Source organism: Monodon monoceros, unplaced genomic scaffold (genome assembly GCF_005190385.1).
Source record: "Monodon monoceros isolate NGI ecotype Baffin Bay Population unplaced genomic scaffold, NGI_Narwhal_1 Super_Scaffold_22, whole genome shotgun sequence".
Lineage (NCBI taxonomy): Eukaryota > Metazoa > Chordata > Mammalia > Artiodactyla > Monodontidae > Monodon > Monodon monoceros.
In genome coordinates, this window is record NW_021703779.1 from 94,239,681 (window position 1) to 94,257,954 (window position 18,274).

Sequence of the window (18,274 nt, forward strand, 5' to 3'; positions counted from 1 at the left end):
CAAGCAGGCGTTTATATAACTCTGTATTATTAATTACATAGAGCAACAATTAGCTTTTTAAACAAGAATGCTTCTGTGTTCTGACTTTTTTCCCCTTGGGGGTGAAACCTTGGAAAATAACAATTGATGACAACTCTTTCTATTGTATTTTAAAAAATTGATGGCATTCTAACTTAAAAAAAATCTTTATAGTGGGCAAGTGGCAGGAAAATTTTAAACCTAAAAGCTATTGGCAAGGTTATTGAAGCTTCGGATTATTTAAGTTTGTTGCAGCTTCAAATAAAATGTTTGATTCATAGATCTTTGCTTGGGGCTGTGAATTTATGCTCTGGAGAGGAGGGGACTTAAAAATTAGGAAGTCTCTGGTCTTCCCATCTATGTTAAATCCATATAATCAGATGAGTCACAATGAGCTGTGGGGAGAAGGGGGAAGCTCTTTGCTTTTACAAAGCACAAGTCCACCAGAACTCTCTGAGCCTCTTCTTGGGGTTTTGCACACAGTGGCTAACAGTCAGGGAGCAGCGCTAGGCTGCCAGACTGAACAATTCAGGGCAGAGCCTTCAGCTTCTTTGCTTTTGACCCAAATTGTAACTACTGAGGAGGAGAGCCAAGGCGGCTGCCCAGAACTCAGGCTTGGGGGTGAGGATGGGGAAAGCAAATAGGGCCAACTGTTTCCTAAACCTGACCTCACCTGAATGCTACTTCCTAGATGTCCAGGAAATGTCCTTGAGTAGTAGACATCCCATAACGCAGATACAGCTTCCCCTGCATCCGGCAAGACTGTCAGTGTGCCTTGTGTCACCATTTTCTCCACTGATTGGCACCACTGTTCTTTAGGCCCAGTGCCTATAAAGTGTGTTTCTGCTCTTCTCAGCAGCTCCTTTCCCATTGTACACCCAAATATACCTCCTGCTCTTTCTTTCTGATTGCCTAGACCATGGAATTAAAAAGACAAACAAACCAACCCAAACCACTTAGCTTTGAAGCCGCCTGTTGCTTTGATTTTCAACACAGAGCTCACTAGAGAGTTGAGGTGTACGTGGCTCCACTACTTGTAGTACCATGTTTCAAGACTCTTAGACTCTTGTCAGCGTGTTTTTCAAATTTTCCCCAAATTAGACAGGTACACGGCATGTCTTGAAAACGTCAAAAAGTGAGTAGACAACATGCTTTAAATACTCCTTCATTTGTTTTAATATAATTAGGTTTGGGAGCCAGCAGTCAATCAGAGTGTCTATGTGTAGCATTTTGGAAGCAGGAAGAAGTTGGAAATAGAACCATTGTGACTCCATTCTAATCAGCTTGAATGCAAGCATAATAATTCCTCTACTGCAAAGAGCTCAGTGGGAGTCAGTTGTTCGAATACTCCTACAAAGAGAAGATGTTGATAGCTGCTCCGTCTACCCTTTAGGCATGAGAAGACTAGGACTAATTATGTGCACATTCCATTTCAGAGAGAGGGTAGGTGCCTACTACTAGTCAAGCAAGCCACTGGCAAGATGCTGGTATATAATGGGAGCAAAAACAGATTGAGGCCTGGTTTCTTGGAGCTTCTGATCTCAGGGTGAGATAGACATTAATGACAGAATGACATAAATGAGTAGATAATTATAAAACTGAGATAATATTCTGAAAGTAGAAACACAGTTCTAAAGGAAATGTACACTCTAGCAGGGAGTTAATGAAGCCTACTGAAAAATAGCGCTTTAAACTGAGATTTGAAGGGCCATCGGCACGAATGAGGACAGAAAAAAATTGATTCCAATAGAAAGAATACCAGGCTAAGGATGCTGTGGCGGACTAGAAACGAGGTAAGGGAGGCTTGCAGTCCAGACGCAAGGGAGAGGTGGGAGATGAAGCTGGAGAGTTTGGATGGTGTGGGGGTATTTCTCAATGGAGGGGCAATTGGCTTTTGCGGGCAGGACAATTTTTCTACATGGGGTGGGAAGTTGCGAGTTTGCATATGCAGGTTGTGCCAGGAAGTTTAGCCTCCCTGATCCCTGCCTACTAAATGCCAAATGTCCCCTTGGGTATTTAGACAACCCCAAATTCCCTAAAATTCCAAACACCTCCTAAGTTAAGAACTGCTGAATGAAGGGCCTTCTCGATAATTTATGATTTAGGGTTTTGTCCTACAAGCAAGGGAAAGAAATGGGAAACAGTTTAAGCAGAGGAAGAACGAAGTGATTCAATTTATATTCTGAAAAGATCATTCTGTACAATGCATGTACTAAGTGAAAGTAGCCAATCTGAAAAGGCTACTCCGGTATAATTCCAAAACTACGATGCGCATTTCGCGAAAAGACAGAAATATTGGATGATAGTTAAAAAGATCAGTGATTGCCAGAGGTTTAGTGGGGAGAAGTGTTTCAACAGAAACACAAAGATTTTCGTATTGATAATATAACGGAGGTAACGTTATTATATTGTTCCAAATATATAGAATGTACAAACACCGAGAGTGAACCCTTAATGTAAACTATGGACTTGGGTGTTATAATGGGTCAATGTCGGGGTCATCAATTGGGGGGGGCTTGTTGGTTAAGGGGAGAGGGTGTACGGGGAGTCAGGGGCGTTGGGAAATCTTCGTACCTTCCACTCAATTTTGACGTGAACGGTAAAATGCTTTAAAACATAAAGTCTATTTATTTTTTTAAAAAGCAAGGAAAAGCCCAAGAGGATTCACTGTCAAATACTTGCAAGGTAGGACATGAGATTTTGATCAGATATACACTGAATTTAAAAGGAGAAAGTCAGGTCCCTTTAAAAACAGGAAGATTAGTTGGCTGAAGTGCCAAAAAATGGAGGGTTTTCCCCAGAGACCCTCTCTGACAAGGGTTGTTGTTAGCTGCAAAGGCTGCCTGGGGGTGTGTGGTAGAGGGGATTATTGGGAGCAAGAGCTCACACCAGAAATATAATAGCTAAAGTTTGAATGCTTTGTTAATAGCAACTATTATGACAGCACTTAATACATGCCAGGTTTATGTTACATACATTATTATTTCATTCTTTGTGATAAACCCTGCAAAGTGTTATGACGATTCGTATTATTATCAGTGAGCATGAAATGCCAGCGTCAGAGTGTAGTTGACTGGCAAGCATTGCAAACCTTATGATGATCTACAACCAGAGGGAGGGTAATTGAAGTGTAACATAGGGGGAGGGAAGAAGAACACAGCAGGTCCACTGTGAGATACCATGAAATTCCAGTCAGCAAGTATGGACTGAGGAGACATGGAACAAAGGCATGGTGAACTTTTACGAACCACTCACGCGTCTGTCTGTATATAATGTACAACAAACAACATTAGAGTAGCTAGTATTGTATCTGAGAGTCTTCAGGCCAGGCACTGTGCTTAGAGCATTCGTTTCTATTATCTCATTTAGGTCATTACACCGAACCATTATGGACACAGGGCACTGTTGGTATTCCCTTATCTTTACCAGATGAGGATACTGAGGTTCAGAGAGAGGTTAACGACATTTGAACCCAGAGTCATACAGCCCAAGTAAGTATAGAATCAGGACCCGTAAGCCAGGTCTGTCTGACTCTTAAAATGTGAGCTGTTAAACCATTCTGCTACAGTTTAGTTGAATGGTAAACACAATCCCCTAGTTCTGGAATGGGTGGGAATTTGTATGGGGATGTATGGCAAGGCATCTGAGACCCAAGAGGCCAGAAATTTTCACAGTAGGCCATAGGCTGCAGGGGTTTGGAGTCTTGATTCCTAGACCGACACTGGAGAGCCCATTAGCGAAGATATTAAGGCGTTATTACTGATATTAAGCAAAAAAATCTCTGGCAATAATATTTATGTGTAAGATGACGTTTCTAGATGGGAGAGACAGACAAGGACCTGCGTACTTTAATTGGCAGGCCACATGCCAACAATGGAAAGCAGTACAGGTAGAGCATGCTCATGAGGCCAGCCCCGGAGACGGGAATGATAGTCAAGAAGGATAGTGGGCATAGCAGAGGGGGCTGGGGTCGGGGGGTACGGATAAAGTCAGGGGACTGGGGTGGTGGTAGAGGGGAATAGAAAGAACCAAGCAATGAGTTGCCAAGCCTCATTAGGAAGGAGAGAGCCACACATCAATTTCATGAATGGTACACTACTCTCTTTCACCCACCCCAATATTCAGTGACAAACTCGGACATCAAGTTGGATGACTGACATGCCGAAGGACTCAGGCATAGAGGGCAGCTGATTGATGCCACGGAAAATGAAATAAACTTGCTTTGGAAACCTACGCAGTTCACACATGCACGCTCTGTGTTTTTAGGCTGGGTACGAAATGCTTCTTATATCACGAGCTAGAGTTGTTGCCTGTAAGCGGACTTGGTTTTCTTGCTGAGTCATGAGAGCTATGTTTTGCTTCCCTACTGACTGAACAGATTTATTTAAAAGTTGTGTCCCTGGGACGTCTAGAGGTGGGCAAAGTAAACTCTCCTCCAATCTGCTTCTCTGGGGGACTAGGAAAAGGGGAGTTCCTACATGGATTAGAGGTTAGAGGGTACACGAAGCAGAACGTTTCTCCTCATCTTCACGCCATAAAGAGTCTGTGTGGATCTACTGAATGGTCATTCCAAAGTACAAGACGGATGATGGCCAGCCAGTGCTAAGATTTGTGACCTTGATGCACAGGCACTCCCATGTGTCGTCAGGCTATGTTACTTGGGCCCTGTTCCCCTTACTCTGCCCCACTTAGGAACACAGAGGCCACTCTAGGTGATCCCCTCTTGTTTCCCAAATGAAAGCCTTTGTAATGGTTCATAGTGACTGGTTAGCCTGTGCTACTCCAGCCAAGTCGCACTTCTTGACCAATGAGGGACAGTCTGCAGATCACACAGAAATGAGACCGAAGGTCTCAGCTGTCTCAGTGTATGCCCTGGGCGGTTTACTTGTTGGACTAGTGCTTGCTCGGCGAATGCATCCACATGTAAAGAACCAGAATGGAGGAGTCCACTCCAACATGGCCTCCTAATCATCTGTTCGGTGGTTAGGGAGACCATAAGGGGAGAGGAATTTCAAACAAATAGCCACTGTATGTCCTAATATCTATTCATCCTGCCATGTCTCCTGTTCATGGAAGTGTCGTGGCAAACGAGTACCCTACAAAGTAAAGTAGGCTCTCCACTCCATGCCACTAGGGTGCAAACCCACCAACAAAACCATATGGTCATGTATGAGTTTATCCTGGTGAGGAGGGCCTGGGTTGGACATAAGTGATGGAGAGAGTTGGGTGCCCTTGGTGATGATGTGCAGTGGCCAGTGGCCCCACCTCCTCCGTGATCCCCCAAACCTGCGCTAGGTCCCCTTGGCCTGCAAAGAGTAAGTAACTCACAATCCGTTTATACCTACTTCCAAATGAGAGAATAAAAGATTGATGGGGACATGCCAACAAAAGTCACCTTCCTTTGCATTGGACCCCACTGTATTATTTCGGTGACAGAGAAGGATAGCTACTGCAGGAACAAAAACAGAAAAGTCCCCCCTTATTGCCACTGGTAGTGGTTATGTGACCTTTAAAGCAGTTACTTTAACTTCTCGGAGTCTACAGTTTTCTTCATAATAATAAATTAACATTCAATAAAGTCCCATATGCAAGACATAAATGAGGTTAATACATGCGTTAAAACACCTATAGACTGGTGTTTCTGGTACCAAATCCAGGATGTTTGATTAAAGGGGAGGGAGATTCATCTTCAATGTTAATGATAGAACGCTGCGTTGGGTTAGGTGTGTTTGTGTAGTACAGCCACCATCATAGCTGAGAGTCTGGGTGTGTAACGCCTGTCCCCAGGGGACCTGACCCGTCCCAATGCCACCAGTCAATGGACCTGGCTAGATCATTCAGACCATTTAAAGTGCTCTGTATTGTTCCTTCCGATCTGGATGGCTGTTGCTGTCACCTTGTTCTCTCAAGTGATGCCGCAAGGTGGGTGAGCTGTTTTTCTTTTTTTTTTTTTTTTTCTTTTTTTTTATTTTTTAGAACGCCAGACTTCATTGACTGGTTGTCAGAGACACGATGGGGGCAACATTTGAGTCTGGGACACCCACTGCACCAGCGGCACTCACTCAATTAATGGGGGAGCACTCTTCTCTTTTTTATGGCAGAAGAGGGCCTTGGCTGCTGCCCCATTCAGCTTTGACATTGGGGTTAAAAGGAAGTCAGATGGGGGCCAAAACCAGGGAGGAGGGTAGGTAACGACTACTCTTCAATGTAGGCTTGTTGTCTTGTGGGGGCCTTGCCGCCCCCAGGTAGCCATGTATTTTCACATGCAACCCATCCTAGGGCTACTTAGGGATCCGTCCTCATGTGCTCAATTCTCAGCCTCTGTCTCTCCTTGGGTAACTCCTCGGCAGCCATAGGACATTTCCGATAAACTCCACTCCCTCACCTTGGCACAACTTGCCTGTTTAGGGAGCCAAACTGCTGTAGGACTCTGCCTTTGACTATGATAACGTGTTTGGGCCTTGGGTGTTCATGACCACAAAGGTGAACTATCATTACCCTGCCAAGTTTATTCACAACTCAGGAAGGCTTTGGATACCTCAGAAGAGGGATCAGAGTATGAACGTCTGGACTCACAGCCGGCAAGGGGGCAGCACATTTTGAGAGCAGATGTCTTCTAGTCGCCCCCCCCAACGCAAGCTTCTACTGCAAGTGGCTGTACCTTTGATTTACGTAAAGACCTCTGACCTTCCCTCTCCCGATTCACCCCTAGAAAGGTCTCTACTTGCCCCGATCGACGGCCTTGCTGATTTCTAAGTCGTACTCCAGTGAGGCATGACTCTTCTTAGTAGTTCCGGGTGCCTGTGGTTGAGTGACCAGACTGCCGTGTGTTGCAGTTCATCGCCCTCCTCACCCCCGACTCGTCCCACTTACCAGCTCTGGTGACCATTGGTTTGTGGGTACATCTTTTTCTCGTTTGCATCACGGTCTCCTGTTAACTTGGTGGTTACATTACCGCTACCAGTAATCCAGGGTTGCTATGGCGAATGCTGGCTTTGCCGTTTATATGTGCCATGCGCCTGTTAAAACCCTGCGCCGTGTTAATAACCCTACGAGATAGGTAACGCACACCGTTTGGTTGAACCCCCCTATACTGTAGAATGCCCGAGACCCTGGCAGTACATAATGTGCACCTACCGCCGCTAGAAACAGCGGGCGAGCGTGCCCATAAGTCCGCGGCGATGTGTCACCTGCGGGTTACTTGTTTATAAATGTTGTTTTTTTGCTGCTTCACAATAAATAAAGCTGGTTTTTTATCTTGCTATCCGGGTTGTTTTCTGTGATTGTCGCAGCACACTTTGGTCCTCGTGCACAGTACCTGTCATTCTACTGTCCTTTTTGAGCCTGGGACCTTTTCCGAGGCGCTCTTATAGCCACTTGTGCACAGCACCGGCCTCCCTCCCATTTTTTCTGTGTTGTTTTTTTTTTTAACGACTTGATGTCCCGTATTTTTTTTTTCCGAGTTCGTTAAGACGATAGCTTAATGGCCAAAGCCCATCCTTGTTGTTTTCATTCGTTTGTTGTTTTTTAAGGTGTATTGTTTTGTGTTTGACTGCCGCAACAAGACCTGTTGCCTTCTAGTCCTCTACGTAGTAGGGAGACTGCCTGTCCCCAATTTGACGAGGTAGTCAAACACCTGGCTCCCGATACACCCCGGAGGCATGTAACGGGGGGAAAACATGTATGTAGGATTGTCCTCCACAAAACACGCACGGTGATCGCTAGGGGTCGAACGAGGTTACGCATGGTACCTGACTTGGGCTTGGAAATTCACTAGCTCCCAACTACTGGGATCCCCAAGGTGCAATCATCAATTCTATCCTTTGATCCAAGCGGGCCCTAACTACCCTTGGCTTCCCATGGCACACACAAGGGCGGAGCCTAAACTGCCGGTCTGTCGCCTGAAACCAAGTCAGAATGTATCTCAATCTGGGTGGGTGTACAAACCCAAGCAGGCCACTCAAGGAAGGTTGGAAGTGGTTGGTAGGGGCCCTGTGGGATATGCATATATGTTTTATAATGAAAGGGTTGACAGGTGTTCATGATGACCCAGAGATCAAGATACTATGAAACAGCCCATTGCCGTTCGGTCGGAGGCTTCGTGGAATCTCAAGTGAGCATTCTGTTCCGCACGTCGGCCTCCCTTTGGCTGTGAGGCTGAGCTCCTTCAGATGGCCAGGCTCTCCCAGGGGAGGGTTTGAGTGTTGCCAACTGGCACTCCTATCCATGAGCTGGCGGTGGAAGGAAGGGAGCAGGGGCCAGGTGTGGGTGGTATTTTTGAAAAAAACGGAAGGTAGTATTTTGAAAAAGCAACATCAGAGAAAGTTATGGGGATCTCAGTGGGTCACTCAGCCAGGAAAAAGCTTCATTTTACATTACAGCCTTCAATTTAGCACTTGGCTTTAAACATTGGGGGGATTGCTATGTGTTTTCCGATGGACAACAAATCCAGTCATTCCTCCACAGTGATCAGGACCTTCCATGAAATGAGGCACAGGCATCGGTATATTAGTGGTCTTGAATCATATAAACTTTGAGTGGGTTTATGGTTAACATGGTCAAAATTTTGTGCCATATTTGTATGATTCTCGCCTGCCATTTCTGGGCATAGTTGACTCCACAGTAACCTGGTTACAGAGCTCTGCTATGTAGCAGTGGTACTTGTCAAACCCGTTATTGGGTGTTAGATTAAGTTGCAGGCTTGCCAAGGATTCCACAACTCCTTGCACTGTCACTAGCAAAGGTTAAATCAGGATAATAATTCCCCTCTCAGTTGGACCTGAGCAATTAAGACTTGTGTTGGGTTCGAAACTGGGTGCGTATTACATAGTCCATTAGCTCCCTATTTTTTAAAGACCTTTCTGATTGTTATATTGCATTGTCGTATTTAGTGAGGGAGAAACAACTTTATAAAGCCAGTGTTATGGGTCTACCCTTTCCAACACATGAGTCTGTGGCTTCAGAGATGGTAGTCCACCCCCCCAACAGCTACTGCTGAAGCAGGGATTCGCATCCCTGGCCAGCATCTTCCCACTGCCCTAAGCTCTTTGTCACTATTTCCCATTCCTTCCGATGATGTTGTTCCTTGACCCTTGTTATATTTTCTACCTCTAATGTTTAAGGGCCACTGCAGGGGGTTCACCAGTCACCTGCAAGCCGTAATGCAGCTACGAGCGGCTTCCCCAGTCATTTGCGCGCGTTTGTCTCTCCAAGCTACTCCAAGCAGCTTCCTGATCCACAGTGAGAGACGAGAGCTGTGTATACTCTCACATGGAAAGCGATAAGTGGGTTGGGGGTACATGTGTTAATCAGGTGGTTGCGTTGCCCCATATTAATTGAGTAATAACCACCTCCTATAGTTAGCAGTGGCTAGAGTGTAGTAGAAGTAGTCCAGATTAGTCATTACTGGGTAAACTGGAAATTGATCAGCATTATAGGAGGCTACAGAATTCTGTATTCTGAGGCATACAGATAGCAGTTTGTGTTTGTATGGCTGTTATCTTTACAGAAGAAAACTGTCTGGGTCACTAAACTCTCTCAATATCGAAGTGCAGGATCTTGTAAACCAAAAATATGTTAGATGTTCAACAGAGCCCTTGGAGAGCTTGTAATCAGAATCCCTCTCCTCCATTTTATGAGCTTGAGAAATCCGGAAGGCTTAAAGTCGGAATGGGAAGTGCTTTGCTCCAGGTTCAAGTTTAGGCTAGTTTAAAGGAGGGGGGCCAGAGGGCCAGGACCCAAACTCAAGATATGTCTTATGACTTCACAAAGTGACCCTGCTCTACTCCAGCACTATGTACCCTTTGGGGGTTACAGGTACCCAGATAAATATTATATTGAGCACCTGACGTGTGCCAGATTTTGAGTCAGAGATGTTAGTTGGTTTCCGTGGGGTCACACTGCACAAGCACACGTCAGGGTGTTAGAGGCCCCACGCATCTCCAGTGTATCCTCCCAGCCACAATGCCCGCTCTCATCACAGCCCTGCACACTCAGCATTCTCCAGCGCACGAGTCTCTGAGAAGGGGGTGATTGAGGCTAGACTAGGCGAAAGCTCCTTGGTGGAATACTTATTGATGTGAAAAAAAAGAAAAGTGCGACTCATTCCTGTTGAGGCATCAGGTTTGAACGAAACTCACCTAGAAGCCGTGCTTCTCAAAACTTGAGCCCTGCATTCAGGGTTACCTGGAGAGCAGATTGTAGTACAACACCAGATTGCAGGGCCCCACCCCGTAGAGCTTTCATTCATTTACTAGGAACTAGAATTACATTTCTAATAAGAAGTTTTAGGGGCCACCAGATCGAGAACCACTGTTCTAGTACTTATAAAATGGGTATGATATTTTATGCTAGTTGACTTGAGTTCCATCTCTAAGGGTCACTCTCAAGTTTTAGGTGAGAATGTGTTTGGACATCAGACCTCAGTTTTCTCCGCATCTTTTGAACGTGCAGGAACAACTTCCAAATTCATATCTGCCCTTATCCTTTTTATCAGAGGCCATTGTGGAAAGAAGTTTGGAAAAGAAAGAAGGGGAAAAAAAGAAACATGAGGTCATTGTAGTCTAGCCTTCTGCACTCTAAGCTGGAATGGGTGCCTAACCTAATCCACAATATATGCCATGGAGGACTCTCCTGACTTCATTTTGTTCATTTATTCCTCTGAATGATTATGATCAGCACCTCTCCTGTCTGGTCCTGTGAAAACTAAATCACCTCTATCTATTCTAATTCTTCCCAACTTGATGTTGGCAATGTTTGCCGCGGTTGGGTTGTTCCCAGGGACTATTACCATGCTCTGTGGCTGGTGTGGGCCTAATGCTACCTTGTAGTGGCTTGATGATCAAAATAGCCACTCAATGTGCATTAGCTTCCTTGCCCTACAAAACTTGGGTAATAACGTTCCCCATTACACAGGAGAGCCATCCTGGCTCCAAAACACAGGGCAGTTGACCAGGATGAATAACGTGAGAAAGGGAAAGTTCCTCCAGGTGAACAGGTCTACCCAGTATCATTTCTGTATAAACTGGTGGTTTCTCAGCGCCTGGGTTTGCACATTAGAATCATCTGGATAACTGTTTAGGAAACATTATGTTGCACTGGGCCACTACATCAGACCATCTGAGTATCAAACCTATGCAGCATCCCAGGGCCCAAGCCATCACGTATTTTTTAGCAGCTCTCACGATCGAATTTCGTAATGTGAGATCCAATGGCTGAGAAAAACCTTCTGTTAAAAACCCCCCCAACAGCCCCACTTTTTTCCACTTTACTCTGCTCTTACTTGCCTTTGTTAAAGGCCCAGGAGGTCTCAGAAGGGATTCAGTGTAAAGCTCGGTGGGTGGTTCTATGAAAACCATTAGTGAGTGGGCATCAGAGAGTGACATGAGTCCCACAGGACTGTCTGACTCACTCCCGGAGATTCTGATTGTGTTATTAGCACTGGGGGTTGCCACCCTGGGAATCTGGGATTTCTAAGCGATCCCCCGTGTTTGTGTGGGTGCGTGCAAACCATGGGGTGTTTCCAGGGAAGGTATTGGGCTGACGCAAGGTCTCTCATTAACTATAGTACCCCTTAACCAAGACAGTTGTGATGTGTGGATTTTTCTTTTACCCCTCAATCCTCCACTGATAATTTTCCAACAACTGTAAGCGTGTGCACACCCACACAGCTGTGTTCGGGGAGGGAGGCGACACCAAAGAAGTTACCAAGTTGTCCAATTGCAAAGACAAGTGAAAGGGACAACATGGACGCAACGTGTACTCTTGGGTGGTAATGCGAGGCAGCATAGCAGCTTGAGGAAAGAGTTTAAATCATTAGGTTGTTTATAGATCTGGAGTTCAGTCTCTTGTAGGGACTCGGGCATTTGCCCCTCCATTCTCCAACATGCCATGGTTAAGAACTGTCTTCATACCATTATACAGAGAAAACAGGGTTTCATTGTTATTAAAGCACGAGGGTACAAATTAGAGATCACAGGCCCAGCAAGAAAGACAGCAGAGGCCAAAACAAATCATAAGCCATTCCTTAATCAAGGGCAGCAGACCAGAAAGAAGAATGTTTGGGTTGTTTTTGAATATCTCAGTCAGCTTTAGACTAACACTCATGCCCAGTGATTACAAGCGTGAATTAGCTTTGCCACCAAAGATGGTGGAGGAGGTGGGTGGGTAAGCTAGATACGGGATGATGAGGTTGGGAGGGGAACTGGTTAGTCACTCTGTTGGGCTCAAGACTATGACTGGCCAAACACAGCTCCCGACAGTTTGCAATCCATTCACCTCTTCTCTCCTTGGATCAAAGGACAAGACACAGAAGGCTGACAAAATTAGTCCAACAGCCTCGAGGACAACCCAATTAGATTATACCTTGCAGGGAAGCACCTACTGGAGGGATGGTTGGAGTGGTGTGTGTGTGCACGCATTCCTGTGTCTACCCCAACCAAGTAACAACTTTGAGTTAGCATATTCAGTCTTTCTTACTAAAATATATCTCTTGCTACAGCCAGAGTAGGGATGAGTGGGCATGAACTGCTGGCCCTAGCTATGGCGGTACTCAGAATTCCAGGGTTGGATGGAGGGACTCAGATCCTGATACCTTTTCTATCCTCGGGCTCCACGTACCTCTCAGGTGTCCCTTCCCTCAGGATATGACCACCAGCTCACCATTTTGAGAGCCTGTGGTCCAAAAATTAACCATGGCCATTTCTCCGGGCTAAAAAGCTTTTGCTGTGTGGGCTTGTGTGTTGTGCTGTGTGTGGGAGGAGGGAGGTTGAAGATGTACTAACAGCTTGTTTGAAACCCTCTAAATTCAGACTCCTTGGATTTAGATCCCAACTGTACATTCATATTAGCTGTACTGCCTATGAACAAATCACTTCACCACTCTAAGCATGTCATCTTGTCCTGTGTTAGCATATCATTACCTTGTTTATGGACAGAAAAGAGAAGACTTCTGGGGCAAGCAGAGAAAGCCCACAGCGGTTGGAACAACATGACACCATAAAATGCACCTCTGCGGGCACCTGTAAAACCAGGTATTGTTGGCCCCCCACCAGGATAGGACTTGTTCCTTGGGTGATTGCTATTAACATGTATGGCCAAACGAAGAAGCTTGACTATTTGAACAGGGTTCGTGACGTGTAAGATACTCTTGGGAAAGAAAAGGGGTTTAGAGAGTTAGTAAAACAATTCCAAGCAGAGAAAGGACTGGGCAGGAATTCGCTTTATGAGTGACCCTAAGTAGGAAGCAGGCAGAAGCATGACAGAGTGGCGATCAGTAGACAGTGAGCCTAATGCCATGGGCCTTTCTTCTTCCTTCCCCTGTTCCACACTCACAGCAGTGTCTGAAATACCTGCAGTTCTTCTGGGAATGGTCCCACTTTGACTCTTCTCTGGCCTTTGAGCAAAAACTCATTATTCTAACACCCTGCCTGTTCTGTTGCTTATGCTAGCCCCTCATCCTGGAACAACCTTGTACCCACCATTCACCCGGGTTAACAATGATTGTCTCCCTTGGTTTTCTCCCTCTTCCAGTCTTAAGTGTCAATGCCTCGTGCCTTCACGTTTCCACAAGCCTCCTAACAAGCTTATCCACTGTTGCTATCATAGTGATCAAGTAGATGTGCCCGTGTCCAGTACAGTAGCCATGATGCACATGTGCGTTACTGGAGCCCTTGAATTGAATGTGGCGTAGTACTGGAATGAGGATATGTTGTAAGTGTAAAAACCACAAACACATTAATAATTCTGTATGATTGATTACATGTTGAATCGAAATCATATAGGTTGTTGGATACCTTGGGTCAAATAAAATTAGTATTAAAATTAATTTCATTCGGGTTCTTGTATCTGACTTTTCTATAAGGTGGATACCAGAGAAAATTTAATGATGGACAAATGTGGCTCACTAAAAATACTTCTGTTGGCACCACCATGCACTGGACATGTCAGGTGCCGTGAGGGCAGATGCCTTTGTCTGTCTTGCTTATCAGGTGGAATCCCATTGCCTGCTACACAGAGTAGTGCATCCCTAGAATTATCTAAATAACCAAATGAAAGGAATTGATCATTGTATTCTGGGATTTGCATTGAACCCCGGGAACTTTAGCTAGAGCTGTGTGGATGGAATCATCTTGGATTTATTTTTCCATGTTTTGTTTTGTTCCTCTGGATGACCAGGTATTTTTAAGTCACATTACTGGATTTCATGGTCGTGTAATTTCACTGATGACAGGAAGTTGTGTAGCTGTAGGCTAAAGTGATTTGTAATGTTGCTTCCACTTGACAGATGTATTATCTGTAAATTCACTGCTCATGTCTGTTCAGAGGAAAGTGAGTGTGAAGAAGATTGGGAAAATAATTTCACAAAGCTAAGGGAGATAGATTTAAAGCAAAAAAAAAAATTAATGGCGATTGAGGGTCAACAGGAGCCAAGACTATGTGGCATAAAAGAACGTGTGTATTAGTGTTGTTACTGCTTGTATTAAAAACTTACTACGGAACTTAACGTGCTTAAAAACAACATAAGTTTATCAGGCAAACACAGTGTTTTGTGGGCCAACAAGCCTGGGCACAAGCATGCTTGGATTCTCTGCTCAGGGTTTCTCAACTGCACTGAAATCAAAGGTATCCAGTGCAGGGCTGCCATTTCTCATCGTGGGCTCAGGGCCTCTTCTAATTCCATATCAGGGTGTGTGGAAGTGACAAAAACTGTTGGTTTTCTCTGGTCGGTTGTTGGCTGCGTTTTGGGGGATCTGCTCTCATCGTTCCTACGAGGCTGCCCACAGTGTCATTTGCCGTGAGTTTTTTGTAGCCCCCCAACAAAGGCAGTTCACAAGATGAATGTTTGCTTTCTTCCAAGCCAGCTGGAAGCAACTCCATTTCTGCTGATTTCTATCAGCCAGAGGAAAAAGGCTGCTTTTTAAAGGGCCTGCATGCAATTGAAGTCAGCACACCCAGATAATCATCCTATCTTAAGGTCAGCTGATTCTGGGACCTTTAATGTACATCTTCGATACCTGTCACAGCAAGTAACCTACTGATAGTTAGTTAGGGTTTTATTGAATAATTGGGGGAAGGGAATGGAAGGTTTGTGTATGCACCAGGTGACTGGGAATCTTGGGAGCCATCTTCGAGAATTGCTGCATACCACAAGACTCTAAGACCAAGATCCTCCAACTGCTTGCAGTGTAGAAATGAAAATTGTGAGCAGAAAACTTTGAAGTTTACAGAAGAAGCCAGATGCCTTCTAGAGCTGGAGAAGGCCTATTTAGGAAGTGGCCTCACAGGACACTGTGGAGGAAGGGACTCTGAAATCAAGGAATGTCGGGCACGTGGAAGGACCGTGCGTTGAAGATAATATTATTTTTTAAATAACCCCCTCCTGTTGTTACAGTTGAGGATACAGAGGCCCAGAGAGTGGAAGCCTCTTTGTGGAGCGGTCACATGCAGCTCACCGTCATGGCCTCCCTACTGTAAAAATCTGTTGACTGTCGGAATGTAGGAACTGTGGCTGGCAGATGGAACATGGTGAAAAGTCCGTGTTACTAAGACGATTAAAAAACCTCTCCTCCAAACCTAACTTGTCTCCACTTTTCACGTGATTACCGTGATTCTGAAAAACAAAAAAAAAAAAAAAAAACAAAAAAAGAAAAAAAAAAAAAAGCACACCAACTGACAGCCCTAAAAAACCACTTGTAGTTTTGGGGTTTCAGATAACGATAAGTTACTTTGTAGTTTAGTACATGGTCAGTCCTCCTCTCATTCATATCTAAACACTGAATGTACTGGTTGTGAATTGTTATAGAATTGTGCTAAATTTTCCTGATTTTCAGATTGTAGTATTTTTCTTTAAACCAATGTGTTTAAGAGATGAGGAAATTTGGGCAAAGAAGGGTGACTATTTACTCATTCAGGACAAGTACAGTGATGGAATTATTTGAGAAGCAGACTAGACTTTTAAGGGGAGGGATGTTGTAGAGGCTCTTGGGCCATTGACAGGGCAAACATGTCTTGACCAGCTTCGGAGTGGACAATAACCTTTGGCAGCCTCCAAAGTCCTCGTGTTACAGCCTCCTTCCCCTGCCACCCAGCCAACAGGATGCTGATGAGAGGAACACAGACAGGTGAGATGTATAAACCCCCATGGGATCTCAAAGGAACATTACCTGAGTGACATTCTTTCTTAGGCCCAAATTGTAAAAATTCACACATACAGTTTGTTCCTCCGGGTTGCTATGGACAGTACAGATATCACTGTGACTGAGATGAGCACAGTATGATTTTTTGCAGAGGCAGGAAAAAAAATAAAAATGGAGTCTCTTGGGACTTTGTCAAGGACTTGAATTTAAAGGTACCAGCTGCCTCCTTTATTTGCTTGTACCTTTGGATTTTGGGCTGGAGCCCGAGTTCAGATCGCCTTGTTCAAAATCAGACTTAGGTTATTATGTGAAAATTGTTTCCTTCTCATTGTTCATGTTTCCAGGGGTCAGGCACTGAGGATAATTTTTTCTACTGCAACAATAATCAGTAACCTGACTGCAGCTGACTTTTACCCACTCGTAACAGCTAGTCAATTATCTAAACTACTCCCAGGGGCATGTTATTCGGGTAGTTGCCTGATGCTTTGGGCTAACTTGTTGCTTGATGACTCCATTGGGGCGTCAGGCTTTCGCAGTCTTTACTCCTCCCTAGTTACCATCTCCACCACAGGGTCACAAGCGAGGATTAGAAGGGAACTGGCAGAAAATCAGTTTACCTTTCTGTTGTGTTTTGAAGCTTTAACTGGAAAGGACTAGTAGGAGTTGGGCTACGATAGAAACAAAGTCGATTGACTTCTATAGGTGGCGTGCGGTGGAATTATGTCCACGTCTCGCTTTCTCTGTTCTCCTGTCTGTCCCATCCCTTGACCATTATAAATGAGAAACTGGACTTGGTGAATCCAAGACAAAAAGGGGAAAACCTTTGGGATCTGCAATATTAAAGGGTTCTCGTCCGCTGTTGCCAACCCACACAGTACAATGTGGATGAGGCAGGTTAAAAAACATATAAGACAGAAAAACAAACAAAAAACAACCTACCGAAAAATAAACCTCCAGATGATCAGTCAATATAGGTTGACTTCTATCTAATTTAACTCCTTGTAGCCAGTCAAAACTCGAAGGGTTCTCCCACCAACCAGATGGTGAAGTTAGAATATTCATGAAATTTCACCCACTCATAACAGATATGACATGAATTTTGCATTTATTAAACTTTTTTTGCATTACATCTTCTTACTGTGAAACTGCCCAGACCGTCAGGTTTCCCAATTCCAAAACTGAGTAGGGATAGAAGTGCAGGACTCTCAGTCATTACTGACTATTGAATGAATCTTTCACTACCACCACTATCCTCCATGTCCCCTCCGGGGGCTCTGGTGCCTCCATGACAGAGGTGGAAATCTTAAAGGGAGATGATAGCTATGAACAGTCAAGATGATGGAATATGACCTGCTCCAAGGACTAAGGCTACTGCATATGCTGTGTCTGTGACCATGTTTCATGCACCACAAAGGATCGATAATAAAGAAAAAAGAGTCCACCCAGTAAGGACCACTAGGGGGACACAGGGCCATGGAGTCAAAAGAATGATTTTCATATTTTGAAAGAATACTTACTAGCTTATTGCACCTTGCGTGAGTCATAGTGACACATTCTTGCTGGGAGAAACTGAAGTGTTCTAGGAAGGTTAGGAGACTACCTCTTCTGCATCTCCCATCAGGGTTTGTGTGTGAGGAATAAGTGAAATACAGTGAAAGAATTATGTGAGCATGGCCTGGGAACTTAACTGGCTATTCAATAAATATTTGTAGATTCTTGAATGAATGGACCTCCAGGGAGTCATGGCTTCAACGAGGCCCAGGAGCTTGATGTGGACTGAATAGACGCTTAGGTGTTACATTTTGGAGTAGATAGAAGTCGAAGGAATGTAGTGAGGGCAGATTACTGTAATTTATACTGTAAGGAATGGATGTTGCTAAAGCCACACTCCGAGTATTTCCATTTATCCCAATCCTTGGTCATATTTGATGGGAGAATAGAAATAATTTTACTAGGACCTCAGATGCTCCATGTAAAACCATTAACAAGTGCAAGGCAGAGAAGAAAGAACAGAACTTCTGGTGTACAGTGAAAAAAGCTTGATTCTTCATGTGTTGTACGAGGAAAGATTGAGGAAAGTAAAGATTGAAGTCCTACTTACCAGGCTCTACCAAAAGCAC